The 27028-nt window shown below is 41.8% G+C and overlaps 1 protein-coding gene and 1 long non-coding RNA gene across 3 annotated transcripts in view; one reads left to right on the plus strand and one right to left on the minus strand.

The window, feature by feature from the left end:
- ASB9 (ankyrin repeat and SOCS box containing 9) overlaps positions 1-27028 on the minus strand; it is a 73268-nt gene that overhangs the window by 32050 nt on the left and 14190 nt on the right. For both annotated transcript variants that reach the window (XR_003764716.2, XR_003764714.2), the window contains one exon: positions 23737-23841. The gene's annotated coding sequence lies outside the window, so the exon portion shown is untranslated. The remainder of the gene's footprint in view (positions 1-23736; positions 23842-27028) is intronic.
- On the plus strand, positions 1864-12872 carry LOC120638849. Its single transcript, XR_005660851.1, has 4 exons — positions 1864-2381; positions 5302-5466; positions 11833-11865; positions 12727-12872. It is a non-coding gene; the product is annotated as an uncharacterized LOC120638849 (long non-coding RNA).

Consider the following 27028-nt stretch of genomic DNA (forward strand, 5'->3'; position numbering starts at 1 on the left):
GAAAAATGCATTTTTCAACCTCTGAAGACAATAATGAGAACAAAGGATGTAGTTTTTTTGGTATCAAGTTTTATCAGGAGAGTTAATTATAAGTTCACTAAAATCATAAATTTGGGAGATTTTTTTTTCTCCCTTTTTAACTTGCCTCCAATTACCTCACAATGATTTCTTTACACAAACATCTGCTGACGCTTACTTAGTGATTAGGTCTGTGCATCAGCAAAGTGTTGGAAAGTGAATTGGAACTGGTGCAGAGGCTTAATAGGAAAACACTTTTCCCATTTAGTACATTAGTTTTAATCATAACATGGGATGAGCCCTCTTGATAATTCTCACTGTCCACCGGGGTCCAAAAGACGCCAGATTTTCAGTCCTTTCTTAGTCTCGCACTGTTTCCACTTCATAAAGATAAGCTAGGCCCATTCTGATTTCCTATGGCAGATTGATAACTAAATCTATGGACAAATCAGAACCTCTATCCCTAAAGAGTTAGACAGTAACAGAATACTGTTCGTTCAAACTAATGAGTTACTGGGAGGAGCACTAGGGTCTAAGAACCCAGGCCTGGGGAGTCAGAAGACCAGGGTTCTGAATCCAACTCTGCCACTTGCCTATCTTTGTTCAAATCAAGGGGCTTTTCTGTGCCTCAGTTTCCCCTTCTGTAAAATGGAGATTCAATTCCTGTTCTCCCTCCAACTTAGCCTGTGAGCCCCACGTTGGGTGCAGACTGTGCTTGACGTGACTATTTTGTATCTACCCCGGTGTTAAGAACAGGGCTTGACAAATAGTAAGCACTTAAATACCACAGTTATTAGAGAAGCAGCATGGCTCTGTGGAAAGAGCCCGGGCTTGGGAGTCAGAGGTCATGGGTTCGAATCCCGCTCTGCCACTTGTCAACTGTATGACTGTGGGCAAGTCACTTCACTTCTCTGTGCCTCGGTTACCTCATCTGTAAAATGGGGATTAAGACTATGAGCCTCACGTGGGACAACATTACCCTGTATCTACCTCAGTGCTTAGAACAGTGCTCTGCACATGGTAAGTGCTTAACAAATACCAACATTATTATTATTATTATTAGAGAAGTGGCATGGCTTAGTGGAAAGAGCCTGGGCTTGGGAGTCAGAGGGCCTAGGCTCTAATCCTGGCTCAGCCACATGTCTGCTGTTTGACCTTGAGCAAGCCACCTCACTTCTCTGTGCCTCAGTGACCTCATCTGTAAAACGGAGATTAAGGCTGTGAGCCCCACGTGAGACAAACCGTTAACCTTGTATCTACCAAAGAGCCCGGGCTTGGGAGCCAGAGGTCATGGGTTCGACTCCTGGCTCTGCCACTTGTCAGCTGTGTGACTGTGGGCAAGTCACTTCACTTCTCTGTGCCTCAGTTACCTCATCTGTAAAATGGGGATGAACTGTGAGCCTCACGTGGGACGACCTGATTACCCTGTATCTACCCCAGCACTTAGAACAGTGCTCTGCACATAGTAAGCATTGAACAAATACCAACATTATTATTATTATTACCCCTGCACTTAGAACAGTGCCTGGCACATAGAAAGGGCTTAACAAACACCATAATTGCTATTATTATTATTAGATCTCCTGATTTCCAGGCCTGAGCTCTTTCCAATAGGTTATGTTTCTTCTCATGCCTTCCTAGGGTACCATTCAACCTTCTCCTCTGCCTGAAACAAATCTAGAGGGTCACTCTTCCTGGGCTGATCCTCTAGGTTGAGGACTCCTCTAGAGGAAATAGTATTTCCTAATATTCAAACAGTTAGTCCCTTCCCATTGCATCTGCCTAAAACTGGCCATGAAATGCTTTGCTGCAGTTCACATCCTAAACCTTTCATCTACTAAAGCCTCTTGAAAGCTCATCTCTAATGAAGTTTTTGCTGGAAAATTCAAGGTCTGTCAAGCATTGCTGTTTTCTAAATGTTTTCTTCTTTCCCTTTTAATAACTGTGGCTCATGTTGCCTTTCCCCAGACGTGTCTGTGTTTGCAAATACCACGGCCGAATCCCTTTGTGTTGCTCCCAAGGCCATATTAAAACTCTCAACTTTCCTTGACATTATTTCTCTGTCTGCTCTGGTGTTTCTAGCCTCCTCCAAATTAGTATCAACTGAGAACTTAATGAGCATGCTGTTTACTTTCTCTTCCAGACCACTAATGAAGATGTTAAATAAGATGTCTTCTCTTTGTGTGTTACCCGGCGTGTGACCAATTAATGAAATCCAGTGGATGCTGGTAAAACCATCACCTTGATTGTGAAACTTCAGTAAGACCGCCTATTGGAGTTTTGCATAGTTGAGGATAAAATGAATAAAATGTATCAAGTTAGTTTGGATTACTTGAATCGCCTGTTACATCCACTAGCTCCTGGTGAGTGAAGAATGTTTCTTAGGCTTTTTTAAAATGTACTTTCTCAAATGCTTTTGAGCACTGCACTCTGTAGGCACCCAAAAAATGACATTTTACTGCTGTTCCCTCAAAGAATGAAAAATTTTCTTTAGGAGGCTCACCAATGGCTAGCTTTTGAGTTCAGCTTAAATAAAATTGAGCGTAGAGTCGATGCAAATTTAATTCATTAATTTTCCTCATAGACAATCTCCATGCAATTTTAAACAAGAATCCTAATACATATCATATTATTCTGATATAATAATGGCATTTATTAACCACTTACTATGTGCAAAGCACTGTTCTAAGGACTAGGGTAGATACAAGAAAATCAAGTACAATGATTCCTGTTTTACAAATGAGGAAACTGAGGGACAGAGAAGTTTACTGATTTGCCCAAAGTGGCAGCAGGCAGGTGGAAGAACCAGAATTAGAACCCAGGTCCTCTGACTCTCAGGCCCATGCTCTTTCCATTAGGTCACGTTGCTGCGTATTCCTCATATATATTTTCATATTATAAGGGAAGTAGTGAGGCCTAGTGGAAAAAGCATGAGCCTGGCAGTCAGAGGATCAAAGGACCTGGATTCTAAGCCCAGCTCTATCACATGTTTGCTGTGACACCTGGGACAAGTCCCTTAACTTATCTGGGCCTCAGTTTCCTCAACTGTCAAGTGGGTACTCAATACCTGTTCTCTCTCCTACTTAGAGTGGGACAGGGACTCTGCCTGACCTGATTACCTTGGGTCTACCCCGGCACTTAGAACAGTGCTTGACACATAGAAAGTGCTTAAATACCATTATTATTATTGTTATCCTGCGAAACTATGAGAAAGAAGTTACAGTGGGTTTAAACAGATGTAATGATTTTCGTCAAAATGAAAACTTTCCCTCCCCCCAATCCCTTACAACTTTGCTCCCTCTTTCTGGAATCTGCTCTGTTGACTTTCTATTGGCCAAGAATTGGCCAACTCTACTTTCTCTTCTCACTCAGAAGGGCTCAAAGTCCCAGAATGGCTCAAAGTAGTCAACTGGGTGTTTAAACCAGGCAGTGAGTAGCAGGGAGACTCCAGGATGAGATTAGAAATTTTAGCACCTTTCAGGCTACAGTGAGGCAGAATACAATGCGACCCACAACTTGCTAAAGCAGGGATTTTTTCTGAGTGGACCCAGTTAGGTTAGATGTGCTACCAGGAAACATAGTTTTGATTGTACTCAGGGTTAACTCTGAATGTTGAGTGTAGTTCAAACAGAAAATTCAAATTCCCACTTAGAATAGCCTTTTTCCTAAGCACTTTTATAAAATTGGTCTCATAACCTCTCAATATTTCTATGAGTAAAGAAGCAGGTAATATTAACCCCACTGGGTTTGGAAGAATATATATGCCTATAGTAGGTACGTATGTATCTACGCATATAAATATGGAAATTTACATACTACAAATGAACTGCAAATATCCATGCAAGTAAATACTCCACCTGAGAGCAGAATCTGTTTTCTCCTTATTACGAAAATAAGGAATGATAACATGGAACTGACTGGGTCCGCTAAAAAAATTCTTCTCTTGCCATTGATATAAAGTTAAAACAACCTTACAAAGAAATATTCAAAATTGAGCATTGGTGAACTAAATGCTAATGACATTTGGTAAAGAGCATTCTTTCTTATCATCCCATTTGGGATATTTGTAATTTGCTTCTCTTGTTTACGTGTTCTGACTAGCGCAATTTATGTCTTGAAATGTTTGGTCTGAAGGAATTTTAATTAGATGGGACCTTAGGGGGAAAAGAGCTTGAATATGTGCTATTTCTTCAGCATGTAATTAGATAGAGCTGAATTAGAAAGGAAGAAAAACCAGCCTTTCCCTTACCACAGGTGAGCACAGACAGGCTCGAAATGCTCCCAGGACAATCGGAACAAAGGATCCTTGACTCTTTAGGTCTCCCTATCTTTTCAAATCAATTGGAGCCACACCATTTGCAGAAACCAACACTCTCCCACAGTGGGGTCACCATTGTCATTAGACAGGTTTGCACCACCTTCCTGTTACTCTATTTCTGCCACAAGACTCCGGTGGTCAGAACCCCACAAAACCCAGCTCGGCTCAGTTTGCTTGTCATATTTTCCTTGATTAAAACAGGCTCGTCAGAAGGTACGAGGAGGATTTGAGTGATTCTGGCTTCTTAATAGCATTCTTTCCACAACAGGAAAGAGCAGCGGCATCCTTGGCTAGAGCTCAAAAGAGCATATGTAATTAGATCTATTAATTCTGATTACAGGAAAGGTTATCCCAGTTAGCTTCCAAACACTGAATATAATTAAACTCTCCTTGTTCATGCTGAAGTTTAAATCCAACTCAAACTTTCCTCCCTTCTCCTCCTCAGCACGTTCCTCTCCCAGCATGCATTTCCACAAACGTGGCCCTCGTGTCCTCTTGTATTATCCTAATTTGATCTCAGATGTCTTCCACTAAATATGGTAACTTGACTGAACATTTTCGCAACTGGAGGAAGAAAACATAGCCCGTGGCTACGATGAGCCCTGGTTTAGCTGAAATAAAGTCAGCTACCCCATTGATCTGATGGGTAGCTTTGAAGCGAAATCTCATGGAAACAGGATGGGAGTGAATTGTGATTCCAGTTTAGATTTTTTGCGCACTCTCCTTAGAGCTTTCATTGATCTTAGTGGTGGTGGTGAATGGGGAGAGGAGGAACTGAACCATGTTGTGTTTGATGGCTAAAACTGCATGGCGGGATGCAGTTAAGAATTTACTGAAAAATTACTGAAAAAGAAACATCTTCACTGATCGACCCAAAGGGCCCCATTCATAAGCCGAGTTCTAAAATGAAAGGGGGCTGAGTTAAGGTGGGAAGTTATCCAAAAATTACTCTTCTAATCAATCAGAAAAGCCAAGATATGGATAGGACTATCTTCAAGAGCTTGTGACTTCACCTGAAGATGAAACCTCCTTATGTTTGGGGACTTGGTCCCAGATGCAAAACACCAACACGCATCAAGCCCATCCCATGACTCCAAAAACAAGCTTCCCGGCATTCTTCTCAATGATGGGTGAGTACTTTATGGCTCCTAAGACCCACATCTACTTCAGGGTGCCTAAGCAGTGTCTGGATAAATGTCTTCTCCTAGAAATGGTTATGGAAACAAGTTCTCAAGTAAGATTCACTTCAGAAAGAATGGCATAATTCAACTTTCTGTTCACACATCCCTGAAACACCTAAATGATGAAAATGGTATTTAAGTTCTTACTATGTGCCAAGCACTGTGCTAAGTACCAGGGTAGATGAAAGATATTCAAGTTGGACACAGTCCCTGTCCCACATGGGTCTCACAGTGTAAGCAGAGTAGGATTCAATCCCCATTTTACAGATGAGGAAAGTGAGACACAGAAAATCTACGTGACTTGCCCAAGGTCACACAGCAGACAAGTGGCAGAGCCAGGACTAGAACCCATTAGAAGAAAGGAAACATGGAGTTACCTGAAAAACAGAAATCTCTCATTGTCCATGTTTCCCCTTTGCTTTCTTTGCTAGAAATTCTGATTCAGACCTCGGGCAAGAAAGGATGATAGATGTAGGAGAATATGTAATTGCAGTTGAAGAGAAATTGGACATGTCACTCATCTTTTGATATCTATTCATACCATAGGGCTTTATATCTCATCTCAGTTTAAAGTCGGTTTTTTTTTAATCAAAACTGAATTCCTGATAAGTGGCCAGTAGGTTTACCCTCCCAGGACCTTAGGCAGACAAAGTACTGTATTTCAATTACACAAAAATGTATATTTGATAAATGTCATATTTCAAATACTCTTTCTGGTGGCTTTCCAGAATACCCATTATCAGTGCTCTGTTAACCCAAGGGTACCAGAGAGGCACACTCTGAATACAGCTTAATTGAATGGATGATAATCTGAAAACGATCTACTTTCAAAACTAGATATCTAATAATAGTAATAATTGCAGTATATTTTAAGAGATGACTAGGCATCCTGTACTGTCCTAAGCGTTGCGATATACATGCACGCTAATCAGGTTGGATGCAGTCTCTGTCCCACATGGTCTAACGGTATAAGAAGGGGGAGAACAGGTATTTAAATCCCATTTTACAGATGAGGAAAACTTAGGCCCAGAGCAGTCAAGTGATTTGCCCAAGGCCACACAGCAAGAAAATGGCAAACCCAAAACTGGAACCTCTGACTCCAAAATCTGTCCTCTTTTCACTAGGCTTGCTGCTTCCCTACTTTCTACATTATATTCTAAAATACAATTATTCTTGGATCAATCCAAAAGCTAACAGTATTTACTAGCACTGTTATTAACCTTGTATTTCAATTTTAATTCCAATTTACATATCCTTTAATGTATTATTCGATTTGTAGGAAACTATAACATTTCCCAGTAAAAGAATTTTCAGTTTCCTAACATTTGGGTGAGAATCAGTAGTTTAAGAACATCCACTTTCATATCATTTTTGCTTATCCATTTCACTGTCATCCATAAGGGAGTCTGCTTCATGAAAGTACCTGAGAAACCATATCTACAAGTGTATTCAGTGTAAGGAAATGAGACTTAAAATAATATCTTGCAAAGTTTCAAAGATTTTTTTGTAATTTGGTTTTAAATGCATGTTTGGCACATTAAACAATGTCAGCTAAGTACTCCACTGCCTTAAACTTTTAAACACAGGCAATGGAACATGGGATGATCTTACAACTTCCTTAATATGACATTTATGCATAGATGAATTAACATGGCAGTTACCCTATATATTTCAATCTGTAGTCAAGAATATGGAAGGTGACCTCATTTTTCTTCTATTAATCTGTGAGAAATTGCTTAACCTGAGGGGTTTTCCATTTCTAAAGGGAGCACACTGCTTTGAAATCGTTCTTTGGGTCTGCTTTTCTGTGGGAATAAACCATTGCGGGGGTTAATAAATTAATAATAATAATAATGTTGGTATTTGTTAAGCGCTTACTATGTGCCGAGCACTGTTCTAAGCGCTGGGGTAGACATAGGGGAATCAGGTTGTCCCACGTGGGGCTCACAGTCTTAATCCCCATTTTACAGATGAGGGAACTGAGGCACAGAGAAGTTAAGTGACTTGCCCACAGTCACACAGCCGACAAGTGGCAGAGCTGGGATTTGAACTCATGAGCCCTGACTCCAAAGCCCAGGCTCTTTCCACTGAGCCATGCTGCTTCTCCGTTACCATTGGCAAGGCATACTGAGTGTTTCAGATGACAGATTTTACAGATAATTATTACTTGGTATTTAAGCCTTTGTACAAGAACGCTTCCTCTCTACCTAAAATGCTTCTGCAATGAAACCGCAGAAGCTGAGAGTCTTTAGTTCAAACACACGAGGTTGGCAATGGTGTAAACCAGATAAACCACAGTCTTGACTGCCTTTGTTGCTCAAAAATGCACTCCTGACCAGAAGGATTAAATTCAAACTGTAGGAACATCAGATTAGTTTTAAGAAGTTATCATTAAAACCCCAAGCCAGAGCCCTTGATTGGTAGGTGTTAAAAAGGAAGGTTTTAATCAAAACCTGGTCCTAAAGCTGTAATCTAAGAAGGGAAAAAAAATTCTCCTTCTCATTTCAGATAAAGATAAACAATGTGACACTTTATTAGATAAAGGGCTAATTAGTGGGGTTTGCACTTCTCTTAGCTCTATCAGTGACTTGCTATGCTACCCAGGCAATCCATTATATTATTATTAGGCTCAGAAGTGCACGCTTGGGGTGAGGTTGAAACTGCCTGGCCGATTTACAGGGAAGACTAAAAATAGTACTACAAATATGGACCCTCCTATAACCTAAGCATTACAGGGGGAAACGAGTGCCTAATTGAGATCCATTTTCTAGCTTTACAAAAGCCCCAGTATTCAAGGTTGAACCGGCTGTTCAAAGATTATAATGCCCAAAGTCCAGCTTTAAAAATTATAATAAAAGGAAAAGAATATCAGACACAAAGATTGAGGCTTACAGAATGATATATACCACTGAGGTTCAAAGTTGCAAACGAAAAGCTTCACTATCTGATTACAAAAACCAAATCCCGTTGGTTCAACCTCACGACATAGCTAAAATCTGCCCTTTCCTCTCAATCCAAACAGCGAACCCACCGTTCCAAGCACTTATCCTATCCCTTCTTGATTACTGCAGCAGCCTCCTCGCTGATGTCCCTGCTTCTTCTCTCCTCATTTCAATTCATACCGCCTGAATCATTTTTCTAAAAACAGAAAATAGAAGTTCAGTCTCTATCTCCCCACTTCTCAGGAACCTCCAGTCGTTGCCCATCCACCTCCTAACCACTGACTTTAAAGAACTCAATCACCTTGCCTCCTCCTATCTCACCTCACTGATTTCCTACCACCTAAAAAACGTTCACTTCACTTCTCTGATCCCAACCTGCTCAGTGTACCTCATTCCATCTACCTCCCCTCCGACCCCTAGGCAATGTCCTGCAACTCCCGCCCCTTTATATCCAATAGGCGATCACTCTCCGTACCTTCAAAGCCTTATTAAAAGCATTATCTCCTCCAAGAGGTCTTCCCTAAGTCCTCATTTAACTTCTCCCATTTCCTTCTGCGTTTGCTGTTACACTTCAATTTGCACCCATTATTCACCGCCCCCTCAGCCCCACAGCACTTACGAACTTACCTGTAATTTATTTTACTGTATGTTTCCCCGTATAGACTCTAGGCTTCTTGTGGGCAGTGAACACGTCTACCAACTCTGTTATATCGTACTCTCCCAAAGTACTCAATAAATACAAGTGATTGAGAGAACGAACTGGACCACATTGATGGGGTGCTAGCATCTCTTCAGTGAAAGGCATGAACCCAAGAGATTACTACCTATCAACTGAGTTTTCACAGTTGTAGTGACTATCCCTCAAAATATTAATTTTTATGAAAATTGAACCCAAATTCATATTTTCTTGAATTTAGCGCTCTGGGTTCACTGATATGTGAACCTAAAATATAATTAATCTTAAATTGATAATCAATTTGAATTGTTTTGCTTGGCTTGTTGGCTATTTCCCGCCTTCAGTGCGAAATTCATTCAGTGTGTTAGACCTGAATGAAATTCATACTATACCGATGCTTTTCTTTAATTCAGTTTCAAAGTCTTCTTTTCACAAAGGATATATAATCTTCAAGAATCATATGCTTAAGGTTGATAAGCAACATACCCAGCTTTAATCCAATTTCTCTATTAATCTGTGGAAAAGCGTGAAATGCAATATTTACAGCATGATTAGTCAGCTTTGGCCACGATTTACATGGGGCTGAGTAGCAAGGGACAGTGCTCTAAAAATATTATACAGTGTGGAAAGTTTCACATTAATTTATGCAACATTCTGTGTTAACGCTATTTCAGTAAGAAGCCCTTAAATCTGCACTGTTGGTTGGTTTGGAATGATCTAATGGAGGCCTAATAGATTCTTGTATTAAACTTCTTACTTTAAAAAGTCTCTTTAATTAGACCTTACTATTAAAGATGTATTACACAACTTTCAGACAGCCCCAACAATTAGACACGAACTAAAATCGATCAAATCGTACGTAAGCGGCAGAGACGAAAGCACAACTCCAAGTTTTGATATTTTAGGTAAGCAATTCAAGATTGGAGAAGCAGCGTGGCCTAGTGGAAAGAGCACAGACCTGGGAATCAGAGGACCTGGGTTCTAATCACAGCTCTGCCACTCGTCCGCTGTGTGACCTTGGGCAACTCACTTTACTTCTCTGGCCCTCAGTTCCCCCCTCTGTAAAACGGAGATTAAGACTGTGAGCTTCACGTGGGACAGGGACCGGGTCCAGTATGATTACTTTTATCTACCCCAGCACATAGTACAGTCCTGACGCATAGTGTTTAATAATAGCAGTAATAATAATTGTGGTATTGTTAAGCACTTATATACCAAGCAGTGTTCTAGGCACTGGGTAGATACAAGATAATCAGGTTGGACACAATACCTAGGCTACATGGGGCTCAGTCTTAGTCCCCATTTTACAGATGAGGTAACTGAGGCAGAGAAGTGAAGTGACTTGCCCCGACTCTTACAGCAGACATGTGGCAGAGCTGGAATTAGAATCCACAAACTCTGACTCCCAGGTGCGTGTTCCTTCCACTAGGCTATGCTGCTTAACAAATACCATTTAAAAAAAAGATTTAGAAGCAGTGTAGCTAATGAAAAGGTGGCATATTGCAAGGTTGAGTTTGTAAAGGGCAACTCCAAAGGTGCGGTTAAGACGATTCTTCCAGGTTTGCTGCCTCAGCATAAAGATTAAGGAACAAGTGTCTCTGAGACTCAAGGAGGCCTAAAGCGAAAAGCACAGGTCTGGCAGTTGGAGGATCTGGGTTCTAATCCCAGCTCTGTTACTTGTCTGCCCTGAGACCTTGGGCAAAACATTTAACTTTATTGTGCATCATTTTCTTCATCTATAAATAGGGATTAACTCCTACTTCCCTCCTAGTTAGACTGTTAGCCCCATGTGGGACAGGGACTTTGCATGATTAACTTGTATCCAACCCAGTGCTTAGTATGGTGCTTGGCACACGGTAAGCGCTAAATGAGTACTGTAAATATTATTATGACTCAGTCACGTTTGACACCAATGACCAACCTCAACTCCTGGTTCAAACAAGCACTCCTCTTCTTCTTGCCTTTCATCTACTAAAGGACAAGAGAGTCAGATGCTTGGCACATGAGCCTAAACAGTTGTGGAATATGTAATAATCAAAAACGCATGCTGGTTGTGGTTCAATTTGACCCAGAGTGACTGTAACAAATGTTGGTCTCCCTGTGGGAATGAAGACAGGATTTTTGAATGAAGTGAGCCAGGATGAAGGAAATTACAATTGTGAGAATACCCAAGGCTGTTCTTGCTGTAAGGACCCCTGCTTCTGTAAACAATGTACCATCGTCCTTACCCTTTGAAGATGAAATTCTACCGGAAATTTTGTAATGTGGGTAAACATGTGGCTCAAAAGACCAATGTGGAAATAGCTGTCCTTTCTCCACTTTGTACACAAATTTAATGGCAGAACACTTAACATATTTCTGAAGTTGGAAGGAATATCAAGGATTTTAGTAATAATTGTGGTATTTCTTAAGCACTTGCTCGGAGCTCAGACCTGGGAGGTAGGGGACCGGGTTCTACTCCCAGCTCCGCCACTTGCCTGTTGTGTAACCTTAAGTCACTTGTCTGTGTTTCAGTTTCCTCATCTGTGAAATAGGGACTAAATACTTGTTCCCCATACCCGTTAGACTCTGAGTCCCACAGAGGACAGGGATTATTGTCTGACTTCAGTATCTTGCACCTACAGATAATACACTGACTATTACTATTAAGGAGGCCCTGTATTCGATTCCTCCCCCACTTTTCCCTTTCTTTTCCAGGTGCTGTTCTTTCTGCTGTGTAAGGCCAGAGAGGTATTACAGAACTGTACTAATGGATTTTGATTGGGAGGGCAATGTATTTTGTTAGAGTGTGCACCCCTGATGGAAAAACAAAAATCAATTAACTCAGGATATACTATAACACCTTCAACACTGAATAGGATGTCCTGACAATTTTATTATACCGGAAAGACAATATAGGACTGATCTTTAATATGGTCACAGGCAGGTTCCAGCACTAATATAATCAGTTTATGATGCAGTGGCTGTGCTTGTGAATGATTCAGAAGTTCAGGACAACGTGTGCATCTAGCAGTTCCTGTCTTTGCACAAACATTTCTTTAAGCACCGTGTCACACTGCCTGTGATAGGGTGGGTGTCGAAGAATATTCCCTATTTCTACTGGCATTTTCTAGTCAAAACTCAAAGCCAAGACAGGTGTTATGGCAGAACTGGCTGTATATTCAAAGAAGAGAAAGGAGGAGGGCATTTTGTGTCAAGAAATGGAGAGCCTCCCTAAAACAAAAGAGCCTGACATTTTCTGGGCCTATTGTTTAGATTAATTGGACCCAATCCAAATATGACGCAGATGGTTCCTCTTTGAAAAGGCTATGGACTTACAATTAGCAATCGAGAAATAATGCCAGTTCCTAATTAGCCACCCATGTTTAGTTCTGAAATGTGGTTAATTAAAACGTTTATTTGAGGGGGTGGATTTCTTAAAGATGGGGAAGAGCCTACTACATCAGACAATATGAGGAGAGTAGCCAGTGGCTTCTGGGAATTCAAATTAGTATCATTAGGCACATGTTTACAGATTGTCACAATTCAGGAAGTTAGCATGTTCCTTCATCTGCTCTGAAACTGACTGAGACCTCTTCCATTTCACTGTAGCCCTAAATCTGAGGATCCATCACTCTTCTCTATGATACACTGCTGTTTCTCTCTCTACTCATGAAGTCTTGCAGTGCAGTTGGAGTGTCCACCTTGTTTATGGCTGTTGATACCTAAATTTGCCACCTCTGACAATTAAAGCAGTTCCACCAAGTCACCTCTGCCCCATTTTGACCTGTAATCCGTCGTATTTACTGCAAGTTTACTGTGTGCAGAGCACTGTACTAAGTGCTTGGGAGAGTACAATTTAACAGAGTCGGTTGACACATCCCCTGCCCAAACGAGCTCACGGTCTAGATGGGGAGACGGACATGGCCAGACAGGATCGCAGCAATGTGGGTTCTGGGACGCAGTCAGACTGTCAGCACTGAAGCAATCCTTGTCACCTCCTTGTCAGGATGTGTGAAGAGAATGGGCGACAGCGGGGTGTCTAAACAACTACTCTGGGGTAAGATGAAAGGGTGTAAACAGTACCAGTGAAGCCTAGTAGAAAGAGCACAGGCCTGGGAGTCAGAAGGCTCCCTGGATTCCTTCCTTATCTGAGCCAGTTAACAGTATTTACTGAGCGCTTACTAACTGCAGAGCACTATTCTAAGCACTTGGAAGAGGACAACAGAGTTAGTAGACACACCCCCTGCCCACAATGATCTTAATCAAAGAGCCTTTGATCATTAAAGACAGTGATTTTATAATACTGACCAGTTCTTGCAAAGTAAGAGAAATTAAACTAAAATGAAATCTGGAAAGCCTATGGCTGCAAATAAGAAATTATTTCTTGTGGTTAGGTTTGATAAAAACACCCAGGAACTAGCTACCAAAAGGAGTTGTGTCATCTTGCTCCACGAATCTGAGAGAAAGGAAAAGACCATCTTGTGCATCCAGGCTGCTTTTTGCTTTCGCTTGCCTAGAGCCAGAGGGCTGGCCCAGATGACCTTTTAGGTTCAGGATTCCAAATCCCTCTAGCCGCAGTGTAAGGACTATTACTATTTATTCTGCCATTCTGAGGCCCACCAACGAATTTTCAGGGCCAGCAGGGTTACGGCATTATTGAGCTGCTCTGTTTCTTCCGAACTGATAAAAAAAGAAATGAAGATGTATGGAGTTAGCTGCCTTCTTTGGCAATCCGCGTACCTTTACGATAAATAATTTCTAAAACCCACTGTAGAAGCTCGCCACCTACTGGGTTCATTTTGCATGGTACAAGAGACCTTTATATTTGCATAAGCTAGAATGCATCAAGAAGCTATTTTTCTCATTATCATCGATGTATTTGAGCGCTTACTGTGAGCAGAGCACTGTACTAAGTGCTTGGGAGAGCACAACAGTATAACAGAGTTGGTAGAAAAGCTCCCTGCTCATAACAAACATCATCGAATAACGTCAACCATCCTCCTGAGTTTGAGGTAATGATCTTTAGGTGGGGGGAAAAAAAAGTTTATTTTGAGATGTCCAGATAGAGTGAGCATTTTTTTCATTTTAACCATATTAATTTTGATATGACCTTCTGATAAATGGGGATTAAGTATCCAGGTGGTGCATGATCCAGGCTCTTTGTTGCTTTTCTCCTGGCCATCACTCTAATAATAATTATGGTCTTTGTTAAGTGCTTACTATGTGCCAAGCACTGTTCTAATCACTGGAGGGGCTACAAGCAAATTGGGTTGGACACAGCCCCTGTCCCACATGAGGATCACAGTCTCAATCCCCATTTTACAGATGAGGTAACTGAGGCCCAGAGAAGCAAAGTGACTTGCCCAGGGTCACACAGCATACAGGTGGGGAGCAGGGATTAGAACCCATGACCTAACTCCCAGGCCATGCTCTATCCACTACGCCTTAGCATCCAAGGATGCGGTAGAGAGGGAGTGACGGCATTTGACCCATACAGCAGCTCTAGTCAAGGTCGGAAAAAGGAACAAGGATGAATGAATAGTAAGACAGCTATGTGGAAGCCAACTTCTCATGATCCCCCACGGCCCTCCTCTCAAGCCTGGTGACACTCCTGGGAGAGACGGTGCCACTCTCGGAATCTACAACCAGCCCAGCTAGGGCTGAGTTGGGCCTGGCTCAGGCCAGGGCTCTGCCCCAGCACCTTGGGGCTTTTCTGATCACTTCTGAAAGCAAAATTTAAAAAAAAATAGACATTGTAGATTAAAAGCATCCAACCTTCACAAGGCATCACACCAGCAAGTTGCTCTTTCTAATCGGCTTGGGACAATGGTGTACGTGGCGGTGATATTCACATGCAGATTCATTACAGATTTTCTAAAGTAAAGATTCCCCATCGCTGGAGTCCCGGCAGCTCCTTTTTCCATTGGTGAAGCCCTGTCAAAAGAGCTCCAAATCACAAGTAAAAATCCCAGACACCCTAGACTGTAAGCTCGCCGTGGGCCGAGAACGGGTCCGTTATATTGTTGTGCTGTACTCTCCCAGGTGCTTAATACGGTGCTCTGCACACAGTAAGCGCTCACTAAATACCACTGACTGATATATCCATCTAAACTTCATTGGTGACCAAATCCTCCTTTCCTCTGCCCTCCTCAAATGTTCCTGCAGGCCGCAGTGTCCTTTACAATGACAGATGGACCAGCTCGCAGTACCCCGGCCCCTCTCAAAGTACTCCTCCAGTGGTTTAGAACGGTGCACTGTACCCACTTTGTGCTCAATAAATACCACTACGACAACTCTTCTGCTCCCAGTTTCTTTGGAAAACTGGCTTTCTACTGCTTATGCAGTTTTTCTTCAACAGAGTCCAAAGTACCCTCAGGACAGACCGGCTAGTGGTGAGGACCGGAGAGGTGAAGGGTGAATTTACTGACAGAAAAGGAGCTGACAACTTGTTGAATGTTTGTGATTCCAGATCGCCAGGATTGATTGGCTGTGTCAACAAAAACGGCCTCAGGGGCGGTTATTAAAATGGATTAAAAGTATTGATTTAAACATAACAAAGAATAATGCTTGGTAGTGAATCCTAGCTCTACAGAGGAAGCAGTTACAAGCTGGGATACTCCGCAGAAGAAACAGCACTGGCCCCATTTTGGTTTAAAGTCCTGAAAAGGTACAGCCTCCAGGCATGATTTACACACTCTTCATCTCAAATATTTGCATCAAAGAAGAACATGGACTCCAATTTTCCACTTGTCTTCCTGGTTAGGGAAATCACTCTAAAATCAAGACATTCTGAAACAATAGCGTTCCCTGTTTACCATTTTCCTGAATCAGTGGCCTTTTTGGTTGTTATTAATAGTAATAATCATGTTATTTGTTAAGCATTTATGTGCCAAGCAGCATACTAAGCGCTGGGGAAGATACAGGATATTCAGGTCCCAAATGGGACTCACCTTTTAAGTAGGCGGGATTACTAAATCTCCAATTTGCAGATGAGGGAACTGAGGCACAGAAGTTAAGTGACTTGCCCAAGGTCACTCACCAGGCAAGAGGCAGAGCCAGGATTAGAACCCAGGTACTCTGACTCTAAGGCCTGTACTCTTTCCATTTGGCCAACCTGCTTAATGCTACTGGGATGGCTTTTTTTAAGACTTTAAGCAGGAATTCACCTTGAAAGACACGATCCACAATTATAGTCCCGAACAGGAATCAACTACCCAATCCACTCTTGTACGCTGTCTCCTTAAAATGAATTAATTTGAATGTGCTCTGTGTGCTGACATATGGCCATTTTGTGCTTTATTGCTGCTGAGCGCTGGAAACAGTTCCATGCTTTACAGCTACTCTGGCACTTCTACTAGAACATTGCTTTTTTTTTTTTTGCTTTTTTTAAGGCAACCCTTGATCTGCTTATCTTGAGAAATGCCTTTCCTACAACTAGGAGCCCTTATCGTCTACATTTTAATCATGGCTGGGGACACACTGGACCTTTTGCACTAAATCCCTAGGACAGATGCCTCACATTGTGTGGAAGTACGAGGCCAGAAGGAATGATAACTTTAAACTTTGAAGTAACAAATCTTCCTTCACAGATCAAAAGATACCATGGGAAAAAATGAATGCAGTGCTGTAGACGAAAGAGAAAAATCCAAGAAGTGCCATTATTTTGTGAGGTCAATGGTCTATTCCCCACCACTGAATGCCCAAAGTGGGCTTGATGTCTCCCAGTTCTCAGAAAGAAACCCAAGTTTGACCCAAAACTACTGGCTACTACTGTGTTATTAGTTAAATCACTGGCATAAAGAGTCTGACACATATTGCAGACCAAGAAGCAAAATAAACAGTTATGTCCACTGAGCAAAGTTCACCCATAACCAAAGGAGAAATGGAATGCAACTTTTCATCCTCCTCAAATCAAGTGTTCAGCTATTTTCTATCCTGCAAGTGTTCTTTTTCCTACTCAAAATGTAAATCCATTCCAGTGAACCACTACCACTTCTGGCCTTTTTTAAAAATGGTATTTGTTAAGCACTTATTCTGTGTCATCTACTGTTCTAAGTGCCAGGGTAGATAGGAGTTAATCAGGCCCAAATACAATCCCTGTCCCACATGGGGCTCACAGTCTAAGTAGGGAAGGAGAACGGGTACCGAATCCTTATTTTGCAGGGAGGAAACAGGCACGGAGAAGTTAAGTGCAGGCAACTGGCAGAGCCAAGATTAGAACCCATGTCCTCTGGCTTCCAGATCTAAGCGTCTATCTACTGGGCCACACCGCTTCTCCAAATATGACCTTGCCAAATATGTCCACTTCCTTCCATTGCACTCTCTCCACCTTGATCAACAGACTAAGAAAACACACAATCCATTTTATGGCTATTGTGCTTGTCTGTCCGTCTCCCCCGATTAGACTGTAAGCCCGTCAAAGGGCAGGGACTGTCTCTATCTGTTACCGATTTGTACATTCCAAGCGCTTAGTACAGGGCTCTGCACATAGTAAGTGCTTAATAAATACTATTGGATGAAATGAATCAACAATCATCTGCAGAATACAAAAAAGAAGAGACATGAAAGGCGGGAGAATAACACCATCATTTTCTACAACAGTATTTGCTGAGCAGCAGAATGCTGAGCATTGTACTGGACAATCGGGAATATACAACAAAAAGTAGAAGGCCTAGTCCTTGCCCTCAGGGAGTATACAATCTAGCATATTAAATGTTCTTGGAATCAACTAGCTCATTACGTCTGCTTTCCAATTTCCTCAGCCCCACTCACTGGTACCAGGACCTCTTTTCATGGCAGCTTTCAGATCACCTCTCCAGGGCAGCCTAAATGTTTGAGAAATATTAGCTCACAGAAACCAGCTTTCCATTCCCATCTTAGCTCTGTTTGTTTTCTTAAAAAACAAACCTGTGGAAGGAACACTATCCTAGGCACTTGGTTGACTACCACTGATTAGACACAATCCCTGTCCTCATGTAAGTTTACAATCTTGCCGGGGAATCAGACACTAATCCAGGCTCTGTTCAACAGGCAAGAACTAAGTTAGAAAAAACAAAATTCACTGCAAGCTATGTCCATCATACAATTACCCCTCTTTTAGTCATTATTTCCAATAACTGAAAGCTCCCCCATCATTAACACGATGGAATCACATGTAGACAACATAGGAGTGTTCTTTCAAGCTTGGGGGAGTTTTCACTTTAAAAAAAAGCCAGGGGATAAAAGGAACTACTTTTTGCAAGTATAACACTGGATGGTCATCAGCCAATTTTTTTTTCTTATTAACTCAATGATCAAAAAGATAGTGTTCCAATTTCTACAACTCAGGCTCCTATAATTTCCACCACAGACATCCACCATCTTTAAGAATTATTTTATGCCTTAACCTTTCCTCCAATCATAACCATGTCCCAAAGGAGTTTTTTCCATTAACTGAGGTTGGACAGATTGATGTTTAGAACTTGACTGGAGATGGTTTACAATTTAGCTGTGTACATTCTATAGCTCCCTGTTGAAATGAGTGGATTAAAATCGGGAAAAAAACCCAAGCCTCATATTTTCAATTTGAATTCCCCTAGAGGGTAGCTAGGATCTTCCATCCAATTGACAGCACATTGCCACTGGCATCAGGAGTGAGCCCAATGACCTTCCTAGAAAAAAAGTGAGAGTCACGAGGAAGCGTTAGGTAAGATTTGCTAATGCTCTTGTAGCCTAAAGATTTCTGGATGTGGGCAAAAATGAAAGCTTAGACATCCAGGGAAGGTTTTGCTTTGATTGCACTTCCCAAACAATCAGAATAGTGCATTGTACTCAGTAAATACTATTATTACCAGTCATTAGGGAACTTCTCCTTCCAACATTTTGGGCTTCCTGATTTCTCACTGCTCAGCATGAGGATATCACAAATAATGCAGGTGCACTAAAACTTCTCTCTTTAGTGAGAAATGAAATTTTCCCTTCCAACTTGGAATTGTTTCCTCTTCTCAGAGAAGACTTCGATGTCTTTGCATTTCATTAATTTATACAGGATTTCATAAAAAGACTTTTTAGCAGGCAGAGCACAGAGTTGTAATTACTGCGAACTCAATATAGTCACTTTGAAAATTATATTTTAAAACTCCAGGCAATCACCAGAGATGAAAGAATACAAGTTTTACCTCTTTAATGAGAGATGATTTACTGCAGAGTAATTTTAAAAAGCTGATGTCAAGATAAACATTTGCTTCGTGTATAAGCTTATTTTAGGTACTTTACCTAAATCTCTCGTGGCTTAGGAGTTCATGAATACTTCAAAGCTTCACTCAAATCTACTTCATGTGCATTTGACTAGATTGATATTCAAAGACATTTCCTGACAAACATCTTCTGGAAGGGTTGCGGGAAGACTGGAATAATTGGTTAGACAAAACCTTTAATCAACTGTCTAACTTGGGCAATGCACTATCTGCTTCCCAGAATTGCAGGTTCTGAATGAGGAAACAAATATGGAAAGTGCTTCAGTGGCTAGTCAAATATTTCAGGTGGACTTCAAGTCTCTGTTTGCCTCCAAGAAACTGTATAGATTAATGAACAAAGATGCTTCTAGTCAAAACTGGGCTTTAAAGAAAGTGGTCTGCTCCTTTATACCAACTGAGAAATTTCCCTGAGTTTGGGGAAAAAATATTTTTAATCTTTCCACTCAATAAGCCACTCATCATTAAATTTAAAGCAAGAAGCAAGCACATGAATTACCAATGAGTGTCAGGAAAGTGATCTAGATTCTCAGTTCAGCTACCACCAGTCCTCCTTCCAACCTTGAAATTATGACTAAACATCTGTTTAATCCTTCTAAACTATCAAATCCTTTTGGGCAGGAAGCATGTGCACTAATTCTGTTGTATTGTTCTCACTCAACCACTTAGTGCAATGTTCTGCACCCAGCAGGAGTTCAATAAATACCATTAATTCAACGGTTTGCATATATGTATAAGTTCAATAACTGTCGCGTTCAATTTTTGTCTATTTATATGTGCTAGTCTTACCTCTCCCATTGTCTTGTAAGATCCTTGAGTGGAGGGACTAAATGTTCTTTTACCTTTATGCATTTATCAATACTATTTATTAATAATAATTGTGGTACGTAAAGCGCTTACTACGCGCCAAGCACTGTACTAAACATTGGAGAAGATACAAGATACATCTGGTCGAACCCAATCCCTATCTCTTTTGGAGCTCATAGTTGAAGGAGGAGGGAGAATATGTATTTAACTCCCATTTTTTTCGATGAAGAATATGAGGCACAGAGAAGTGACTTACCCAAGGTCACCCAGAAGGCAAGAGGCAGACCCAGGTCCTCACCATTTCCATTAAGTCATGCTGCTTGTCTGAGCACTTACGTGCAAATCACTGTACTAAAAGCTTGGGACAGTACAGTGGAGCTGTTAGACCCCTGCCTTCAAGGGGGTTAACAGTCTAACTTGTCCGCTGTCACCGAGTGGTGTGTTCTTTTAATTGTGCACAGGTAGCGACTGGTGTTGAATTCTGAGCATCAAAGATATGGATTGTGTCCTTCAGTCAGACATGGCAGTTTGAAACAGCTGTTCTAAAAAACATTACTAATCACTAAAGAGAGGGGTGGGGAGGGAGGCATATTGGGCCCTAAGCCCAGGATACAAGCTGTTCTGCTGGTTATTAAAACACTCTTCCTATTTTCATTGCTAGCTCTCCTTGATAACAGAAAAAGGTTTGGACTGAAAAAGCCAAGGATTCGTCTCCTTCATTTCCCCCATGACTAATCTGCCTATCAGCATTCTAGGAGCTACACTGTGCTCGGAAAGCCTTGTGACTCAGCCATTCCAAATCTAAATGATTTGCTGCTTGGTAGCTTCACCTATTTCCCTTGGCAGCTATGTCCTCATTTCATATCCCAATAATTTCCTGAATACAAGCAGCTTCTAATATCCCCAGCCTCCTCTTCTTTCGGCTGTACTTTACGGCCAACGGTTTTATTTGGCCACACTACAAGGAAGAACAAATCGTATGTCACCCCATATGGATCTGACTCCTCGGTAATCCAAGTCATTTCTGAAACATTCTTTTCCTCTCCAGAAGAAAAATAGGAGATGTATATTTGACTTTGTTCATTTTAATACCCTTCCCGCTACCAGCAATTCTCCAACTCCTCCATATCGGCTTGGAGTTAAACACGGGCACACAAATGGGCTCTGTCTCGCTATCAGTGTGTCTTTGAATCATAAGAGAACTCTTCGTAGGTGCACAGAGGATCTCTCTCTTTCTCTCCCCCACTTTCCTGCCAATGGCAGTCAGGAACTACCTGACATAGGTCAACATCTGTTCTTGGACCAACACTCTAATTTCCTCTGCCATCTCTCACGGCCTTGCCGTGATCCTCCAAACAGCTCAGCCAGTCCTGAAGACGGGAAATGCTCTCTCTCTGGTTTGGAGTCCATCTCTAGTCTGAAATGGTTATTAATTTCACAGTTATAACCACCTCAACTGATCTTAATGGTCTTGACAAAAGATATGAAGTTTTTGGTCATAATAGAGGTTTCATAAACCTCAAAAAACAAAGAAAAAATCAACCATGGGAGAGCAACTGGGAATGAAGAGTCAAACTCAAAAAATGATGTTGCCAAAGCAACAATATGCAATTCTTTGAAATGTAAAAATAAAACATACGAAATGGGGACTGAAAAAATTGTATGCAAGGAGGCCAGTAGATAGCGGCTTAGTTTCAGGTCAGGTGCTGTTCTCTTTCAAGAATGGGATAGGGTTTCGCGTCTGGAACAAGACAAGGCTCGGAAAAAAGGAAGACAAAACAAGACCGCTGGTCAAAGGACTGATTATGGGGCTGGTGGTCTGTGGAGCATCACTCATGCCATCTCGTACCTGTCAGTCATGTTTCCACTGGGGCTCAGAGTGCAAAAGGGAAGGAGGTGGGCACATGACAACGAGAAGTGCACACGCAATCTTCTCAGCCAATCTGTACGCTGCCACTTTCTATACATAAACGTGCCCCTTTCTTCCGCAATACTTAAAAACAACCAGCATATGCCAGTTGTAGGTTTACACAAAAAAATCAAATGTTTGGGGAGGGTTCTAATATTGCTTCTAGATGAAGTTGGCATGAAGTGTGTAGATATACCCAGTCCCACCAGGACTCTAGTTTTGGCCTCAGCAGGGAGCCCCTTTTTATTTAGATTCAGTTAGTGAATCAGATGTTCTACGCCAACCCTCTACAAGAGACTGGGTGATTCCATATGGAACTCTAGTGCTCAGCTCCAAACTCATGATCTCTACTGCCTTTATGGTATTTGTTAAACGCTTATGTGCCAGGCACTGTTTTAAGCTCTGGGGTAGATACAATATAATCAGGTTGGACACAATCCCTGTCCAACACAAAGCTAACTTCCTTAATCCCCTGTACAGATGAGGTAACAGGTACAGAGAAGGTAAGTGACTTGAAGGTCACAAAGCAGACAACTGGGAGAGCCAGGGTTAGAACCCAGGTATTCTGACTCCCAGGCTCCTCTTTTCAATAGGCCATACTGCTTTACTTTGAGGATTCTAGTTACAGAATGCAAGCCTGCAGTCTGGGGTCTGCGGGTGGGTCCAATACCACTTTTCTCCTCCCATTTCTTAACAATCCTCCTCCCATTGCCCAGGGTGCCCAGTCCCTGACATTTAAACGCACCTTGTCAGTCACTAGACTGACTCCTTTCAATCTGCCCTTCACTCTCATCCCTTCAGACGAGACAGTCTCCAGGTGGATTCTGCAGCCTGACCATCTGTGGTTTCCTTAGCCCACTGTGAACAGATATCACAGAGAGCATGACAGAATCAATCTACCCACCAGAATGTGCCTACACCCCTATCTGCTTCAAAGCAATAGAGTATAGGAATGTGCTGACCTTTTGGAGCCGGGGGAGGAGATCTTGATCTTCCTGGTTTGAGGGTCTTACACACACTCACGCTCTCCTCCAAAGCAACTATTCTAATGCAATGTTCCCCCCTAAACCCCTTCTAATTGCCATTTTGTTATCAAGTCCATTTCAGCCAGAGGCATGTTGTGAACCCAAACTATTATTTCAATTTGAAAGTCGATATTTTTCAAAACAAGGATACTGGCAACGGCCAACTGAAAAGCAGTATGAGTTTGACCCAACAGAAGCCTATAAAACGTGTCTCTTTACAAAACCATGGTCCCCCAAAAACAAGCCGAAAAGACACCTTTAATTTATTTCCCACCTAAATAACCAGACACCTCTGGGAACACTTGCTTGTTACTCGTTGCCCACAAGGAAGCAGGGTCAGGTGGAGAAGAACTTCTAAGTCTGAACTCAAAGCTCCGGTGTCTATGCAGGGGGATGGCTGGTCACCTTAGACTAGATGTCCAGGGGAGATGAGAAGGCTGTGGTTGGGGTGAGGGCATTTTCAAATAAGTTCAATATGGAACAAAGTGTCATTTGGGGGATGGAAAAGAGATAAAAAGATATGTCTTTTTGAGCTCGGGAACACCAAGACAGCTATATTTAGCTAAACCGGATTTTAGATGCTGAAGTACAATTAGGGGAAAGGAGGTAAAAGTTGTGGGTAGCAAAAGCTCCACCTCTTACTCACTGGCATCAAATCTCCTGTGGCTCTGAAGTCTCCTCTTGGCCAGGCAGGGAGTCAGCTGCTTTCCTTGCCCCAATTTGGTTCTTCAGGTGGAATCCAGTCTTTCTCCTTGGGTTCAAAATCAGAGTAAGTATTAGCTGGCCACACTAGGGCTAGGCAGGCCCCCTCCACATTACCTACAACAGCAACGTCACCAGCTGGCCCAGAATCCCAAGGGCAGAAAACATTTTGAGAAGCCACCTATTCCTTCCCCTGACCCCAGCCAACTATTCCTTAATTACCAAACAGCCAGGAAGGAGCATTCTGTGAGGTCAGAAACCCTGTAGAAGGACCTGTACCCAGGCTGGTTAGAATGTCTTCTTGTCTTCTCCGAGGCAGTCTTTTCCCTTAGGCTCAGCAAGCAGAACTGCCTGGCATTCGGTTAACTGAAGCTCCTGGTGGGCCTGATAGCCTCTAGGTGGCAAAGCCAGTCCCTGCTCCATTGACTACCACTGAAGACTCAAGCTCAGGGATGGGATTCTGCCAGTCACCTCCACCTAAATGCCTTGACTTGAACCTCACCACAAGGCCAAGGGCTCCCGACATAATCAAGATGGAGGGCAGGCAAAAGGTAACCGATCAATCCTACGTATTAGAAGGGGTCTCATGGAAAGAACATGGGCCCAGGAGTCAGCGGACCTGTGTTTTAACCTCAGTTCTGCCACTTACCTGCTGTGTAACCTGGGGCGAGTCACTTCATTTCTCTGTACTTCGGTTTACTCTTTTGTAAAATGAGGATTAAATTCCCATTCTCCTTCCTTCTTAGACTTTGAGCCCCTTGTGGGACAGGGACTGAGTCTGAAGTAATTATCCTGTGTCTACCCTAGCACTTACTCCAGTTAGTGTTTGGCAGATAGTGAATGCTGAACAAATACCACAAGTAACTGAGCATCTACTGAGGACAAAGCACTGTACTACGTGCTTGGCAAAGTACAACAGAAGCAAGATATTAGACCACTCGACCAATGAGAACCACAAAAGATGGCTGTGGGGTTACTCTCAGAAGTTCTCTCAACCTACTAAAGACAGTTTCCACTTTATAACGTGAATCTAATCCTGTTGCTGATGGAACAGCTTGGGACAGAGAACTGGCCCAGTGCATTCTCCCACTAGAGCTGGGGAATCTTAACAAGAAGATAAGAGCACTGAAATAAGGCGTGCCTGATTACTTTTGCTTTTGAACTTGCTTCTTCTCAAAATCTAACCTTCACATCAAACAAAAATGGTTATCACAAAGACCAAGAGTGATCTATTTTAGAGTTAACTTGATGTCCCAGTTTTTCCACAGCTGGTTTTTAAACAATTGCGAGATGAGTCTTGAAATTATATTGGCAGCTCCGTTTAAATTAAAATTCACTTGAGATTGTAAAAACAATCAACTTCTAACTTCTCCCTTCTTCCAGATGGCCCCCATAATTCAGACCGTAAGCTATTACCTGACAACAAATTCGGTACAACTGCAGATAGATCATTAATCACAGCATTATCAAAAATTAGTAGACTTCCTGGAGGTATATCTTGACTGAGATTAAAAATAATTAGATATATATCCAGTAAAATTTGGAATAGTCTACCAGATAATTTTTTTTTTAAATCCAATTAAATATATTTCCCCAGGCACCCAGCTAAAATAGTTCAATAAAATACCAGCCTACTTATCCATCACACTGTGCTTTCTCTAATTTCAGAAATGAAGGTATCCTTTATTAGAGCTTTTTCATATCTGTGGGAAAAAACAAATCACTCAGTAGATATTCAATTGCCCACTTTTGGGGATTATAAAGGAGGGTGAGTTTCATTAGTTTTCTTAAGACTTTTAAAACAAAGCCACGTTTACCTGAAAGGAACAAAGTGTACCATTTGGCTACACTTCTCAGAATTTCTCATTTTCATCAGGAAGTCTGGATGGGACCTAGCAATTTTTTTACTATTTCCTTTGACCAAAATGACTGTGTAATTTTTATTTATTCATTTTTTTTTGGCTGATGACTTGTGCACAGCTAATTCTAATAATTCTGTCTACTCCTGTCCCTCATTATGCAGCATTTTTACTCCTCCTGGCTAGATATGGGTAAGTGTTTTTCGGAAGCCACCTATTAATCCATTCAAAAGAAAATTAAATATCTCCATTTTGCCAGCTGAGATTTCACTCTTCAGTCCGACTGCACTCTTTGGGGGAACTCCTGGATGCAGACTACAGTTAAACTTTTGCCACTGAAGACTTGAGTCATGAGGAAAAGGGGAAACTCGTGATCCGTTTGACAATCATAAACCACTCCAATTATTCTCGAGACTGTAAGCTTGTTCTGGGCAGGAAATGTCTACTGTACTCTCCCAGGTGCTTAATACAGTGCTCTACACGAAATAGTGTTCAATAATATGTTTGCTTAATTCAACTTGTCCTTCCCTACACTTTTTGCACATTCCTCATGTTTCTCCACACATCCCATCGCTACAGGCTCTCCGTTAACCTGAAGATTGAAAGCCAACAGCAGTGTAAATGCCGCAACATCATGGCTGAAGGAGTCAAATAGGGAACTAGAGACTTGGAAGCAAACAACTAATATTAGATGAGACAAGCTCATTAGTCCATTCATCTTCGTATAAAGACAGCCATTCATAACCCTTGTGCCTCACACAAAAGAGAACATTTAGGTTTTTTAGACTGTGAGCTCGTTGTTGGGAAGGAATTGTAACTTCTGCATAATTGTACATTCCAAGTACTTAGTACAGCACTCTGCACACAGTACGCGCTCAATAAATACGATTGAATGAATGAATGAATATTTAGAGAGACAGCAATAGGACTTTCCTGCTTATTTTGATTCTTCCCTGGGTGCTTTGGAAGAATGTCTGTATAAAGCTGCTTTTCTCCCACTGACCTCTAATGATGTCCTCCTCAGGAAATTAATCACCTGTCTCCCATCCCAAGTACCATGTAACCAACTCATCCAATTCCCCTGCTAGAGGGGTAACTCTTCTTCCAATCTACTGTTTGCAGCCCCAGGAATCACCAGGATCAACTGCACGCACTGCACACTTACTCTGTGCAGAACACAGCACTAAGTGCATAATTCGACACAATCCCTACACTCACAGAGTTTAGCAGGAGAGATAAAGTTTTAAACAAAGGCTGCTACATATTAATCTTGGTCTAAGGAGTCACCACTACCCATGTAAATGGAGTTCAAGGATTTAAATCGGAGGCTTTTGGAACTAAGGAAATCTGGACTGCTTGATGTCTTCCACTGCTGCT

The sequence above is a fragment of the Ornithorhynchus anatinus genome, chromosome 15 (genome assembly GCF_004115215.2).
Source record: "Ornithorhynchus anatinus isolate Pmale09 chromosome 15, mOrnAna1.pri.v4, whole genome shotgun sequence".
NCBI lineage: Eukaryota > Metazoa > Chordata > Mammalia > Monotremata > Ornithorhynchidae > Ornithorhynchus > Ornithorhynchus anatinus.